Source organism: Uloborus diversus, chromosome 6, assembly GCF_026930045.1.
Source record: "Uloborus diversus isolate 005 chromosome 6, Udiv.v.3.1, whole genome shotgun sequence".
NCBI lineage: Eukaryota > Metazoa > Arthropoda > Arachnida > Araneae > Uloboridae > Uloborus > Uloborus diversus.
In genome coordinates, this window is record NC_072736.1 from 159013159 (window position 1) to 159018107 (window position 4949).

The following is a 4949-nucleotide window of genomic DNA, read 5'->3' on the forward strand; positions in this document are numbered from 1 at the left end:
AATAAAGCTGAATGTCTCTCTGTCCGGAGGATGTCTGTAGGATATCTGTAGGATGTCTGTAGGATGTCTGTGACGCGCATAGCGCCTAAACCGTTCGGCCGATTTTCATGAAATTTGGCACGAAGTTAGTATGTAGCAAGGGGGTGTGCACCTCGAAGCGATTTTTCGAAAATTCGATGTGGTTCTTTTTCTATTCCAATTTTAAGAAAAAAAACTATCATAAATTACGAAATTATCATAACGTGTAACCGTAACATGGGCACAGGCTAATTGGCGAGATACGAAATTATCATAACGTGTAACCGTAACATGAGTACAAGCCAATTGACGAGAAAATTCACAATACATTATTTGTAAATACAGGCGAACCAAAAGATCTTTTAATTTTTCTATTACGGGCGAAGCCGTGCGGGTACCACTAGTTTTTAATAATTTATTATTTCTGGATGGAGAAGAAAAGTTTTTACATTTTTGCAAAGAAAAAAAGTACTAAAAGCAAGGAAGTTCTAATTACAAAGGGGGGGGGGGCTCGAGCCCCCTTGCCCCCCCTATATGGGCGCCCTTGTGTGTATGTGTTTGAGTGTGTGTAGGTGTATGTATGTGTGTATGTGTTTGTGTGTGTACGTGCGTGTAAGTTTAGGACATGGATGCAACCTGGAGATGGTTTTCGCTATAGGAGCAGCATCGTGAAGAGCTGGTCGACGGTGACAGGGTGCGGAAGGTGGCGGTGGGAAAATAAAATGATAGGACATCAAAATAGTCAAATGAAAGCAATAAGCAATCGTGATTGCTCAAAAAAAGAAGAGAATAGGCTGTATTGGGTTGTGAACTGTTTATTTGAGATATCTTTGCTCGGCATAGTGAAAGATGAAGAAAATTGAAATATCATTGGTTAAGTAATTGAAGTTGTTGATGAGAGCAATTTCGTTACAAAAATTGAAATCTAAACTGCACAGCACAAGTATACATTGGGGAAAATGTTTAAAAATATTAATTTCAAGCAACAAACATTCGAAACCACTAGAGCTGCAAAGTTTTCAAGTTCTACATAGTACAGTAGAATCTCGTTAATTCAGCCTCCGTTTATCCGGATCGAATTTGTAGGGTTTTTAAAACTGTATATTCAGTTAAATAATAATTTTAAATTTCGATGCCTTACAAAATGCTTTTTTTCGTTGTTCATTTTAGACCAAAAATGTTTTCAACTAGTGGAAACCGCACGGCTTTGCCCGTAGTAGAAAATCAAAAGGTCTTTTGGTTCGCCTGTATATTTACAGATAATGTATAATGAATTTCTCGCCAATTGGCTTGCCCATGTTACGGTTCCACGTTATGATAACTTGGTAAGTTACTCGTCCATCTTATGATAATTTTGCTCGGGAAAATGTTCTTAAAATTGGAATAGAAAAAGAACAAAGTCGAATTTTCCAAAAATCGCTTCGCGGTGAACACTCCCATGCTGCAAATTAGCTTTGTGCCAAATTTCATGAAAATCGGCCGATCGGTCTAGGCGCTATGCACGTCACAGAGATCCTGACAGAAATCCAGACATCCAGACAAAGAGACTTTCAGCTTTATTATATTAAAGTAACAAAACCAATTATTCCTGTCGTCTTTACTAGAAAGACTAGTACTCAGAGTCCATTTTAAAAAGAGGCGATGGGTTGAAGATGAGTACTTTCCGCTCACACTTGCTATCTCTGACATTTTCGAAGCTGCTTTGGAAAAACTACTGAACACGTTATTTTGCATCTTTTACTTCCGGGTTTCCCTCCCTATTTTGACAAATTAGAGCAGACCTGACGCATGCGCAAATTAGCGGATGGTCTCAGCTAAGGATGACAGACAGTACATCTCCTTGAATGGGAAAATGGTCCATTTTTACGATCGCGATTTATTTATTAACAGTATAACTTCGGCTTAACGATACCCGATTTAACGATTTCCTCAATTTAATGATATGTTTTACTGGTCCGGAATTGACTGCATCTATGCTCCTCGATTTAACGATATCCTTGATTTAACGATAACTTTTTCCAGTCCCTTGGCAATCGTTAAATCGAGGTTGTGCTGTATTAAAATATTTTAATTAAATGGTGCTTTTTTGCGTTCACGACCTTTTGCAAAGTATGTTTATCTTCAGAAAAGAATAAGAGAAGTTACATTTGCGGTTTGAGATAGTTAGTCCGGCGGATTGACAAAGAAAAAAAAAATATTTGAATTTTGTCATTTTAAATTCAAATTAGGTTTTTCGCAATCACGAGTGAGTGTGTGTATGTAGGCGTGTGTGTTTGTGTGTGGGGGCTATGTGTGTTTGTGTGTAGGGGGTACGTGTGTGTGTGTGTGTAGGCATGTGTGTTTGTGTCTGTGTGCAGGCATGAGTGTGTGGGTAGCTGTGTGTATGTATGTGTAGGTGTCTGTATGTATGCGTGTGTGTATGTGTTTGTATGCGTTTGTGTTTGTGTGTATGTGTTTGTTAGTGTGCGTATATGTGTGTGTGTGTGTGTGCGTATGTGTGTGTAGGTGTGTGTGAGTGTATGTGTGTGCGTGTGTATGTGTAGTTGTGTATGTATGCGCGTGTGTGTAGGATATGGACGTAACATGGAGACGATTTTCGCTAGAGGAGTAGCATCGTGAGGAGCCGGTCGTCGGTGATGCTGCGGAGGGTGCTGGCGGGAAAATAAAATGATAGGACGCCAAAAACAGTCAAGTGAGAACAATAAGCAATAGTGATTGCTCAAAAAAAAAAGCAATTCGAGGTAAAAGCATTTTTTTTTTTAATTATGTTTTGAGGTTATTAAGTACAGTTGGATCCTGACTTACGCGAGGGATGCGTTTCAAGACTCCTCGCGTAAGTCAAAATTTCGCGTTGTGGAAAAGTATTGTGTATATGACTTTTTTTATTAACATACCCAATCATTTTAAACATTTTAAAACACCTTTCAAAATGTTTTAGACCATTTTTTAACTATATATTACCGTTTCTTACACAAAGAGCTGAATTTTTACCGTATTTTTTAAAAGAGCTGCATTATTCAATCACTGCACTGTAAGAGTACTATACAGTTGATACAATAAGTTACATTTATTACTTAAAAATTGAGGTTGATGATTTACGCTGCGCAATCTGATCGTCATACTAATATTGTTACAAATTCTGTAAATAGTAATTATTGTAGTAACGTAACCTGTAAATAGTTTCCCGTAATGAATATACAACCCCTTTTCTTAGCATTAACAAAAAAAAATGAAAGAAAGGGGAAAAAAAAGAAAAATGAATATATATATATATATATATATATATATATATATATATATATATATATATATATATATATATATATATATATATATATATATATATACCGTTTTTAATTTCCATACTTTACCAGCAAAGCTTTTAGAGCCCTCAAGATTAAGAAATTTTAACCAATTCAGAATTTCTTAAACAGCAGTCCGGCGGACCGGCACTGATCTGCAGAAAAAGTTGACCGGTCCTCAGAGATTTTTGCTTTTTCAGGTTGAAAAAGTTTTTTCCCAAAATAAATAATTAAAAAAAATTTAAATAATGAAAGAAAGAAAAGGAAAAAAGAAACATAATAATACGCAATACCTATATGACTTTTATTTTCTACGTGAATTTTATGATTAATCCATGGAATTTTCTGTGATTTAAAAAAAAAATGATTATAAACTTGATTATGATTATAAACTTGAGTATGCTGTGCATTTTTGATCGCCTTATCTGAGGAAATATATTTGTGTATTGGAAAGGGTTCAAGGAAGGGTAACTAGACTAGCAAGGGGACTTTCAGATTTAGATTATGATACCAGACTTAATAGGCTTAATATGTATAGCCTGGAGCAAAGGAGGATCAGAGGGGACATGATCCAATTGTTTAAATTTATCAAAACGAATTATATTAGTGGATTAAATTTTTGCACCCAAAGCAGGACGAGGGGGTCATTGTTTAAAGCTATTCAAATCTCAGGTTAACCTGGAAATAAGGAAAAACTACTAATTTAGTAGCGTTGTGAGCACTTGGAACAGCTTACCGGAAGAGGTGGTAATGAGCAAGGGGTGGATAGAGGGCCATTGATACTCATTGAGGACTAATAAATTGACTAGGAGCAGCCTTGATGCGCCAAGAGCCTGTTGCTGGTCCTCACATTTGTATTTGATTATACTGCCGTGCTAAGCGCAAAAGCCGTATCTGCAGCTGAGTTCAAAATGAGAAATTGCCGTTTAAAGTTTGGCGCCTCCATGTATTTGTTTCGGACGCAACTTTTTCAGATTTTTAAAAAATATATTTCCTATTGACAAATGACCATAAAACAACGTATTTAGGTGAGATATGTGACAAAGAAGCACCGGGTGACCGTAACTGAATTTTGCTGAAAAGTGCAGATACCACTTTCGTGCATAACACGGCGGTATACTACAATAATTACTTCTCTTTAGATTTGAATGTTTTTGTGACAATTCTTTAAAACTAGCAAAGTATCATTTATTTATTGCCTTATTTATTTATTTTTAGAATTTCTTTGTGGAAATGTTTTTCTTTTTTAATTTTTTTTTATTGTTATAAATCTTACTGGTCCGAAAAATTTTCTTCATAAATTTTATTTTATTTTTTTTTTTTTTTTTTGAGCAATCACGATTGCTTATTGTTCTCATTTGACCGTTTTTGGTGTCCGTGCCTTTTTCAACTTGGACCAGAAGCCGCTGCAGCAGCACCGCCCACCGTCCTCTGCTGGCGGCGCGGCGCGGCTGCTCCGGTTTTGAGCTATCCGCTTCTCCTGGTCGGAGGCGTCCATGTCCTACACACATGCACGTTCACACACATACACACACACGACTTCACACACATACACTCACACACGCCTACGTACATACACACAGGTCTACGCACACACACAACTATGCACACGTAACCGCCCAGGAAGAG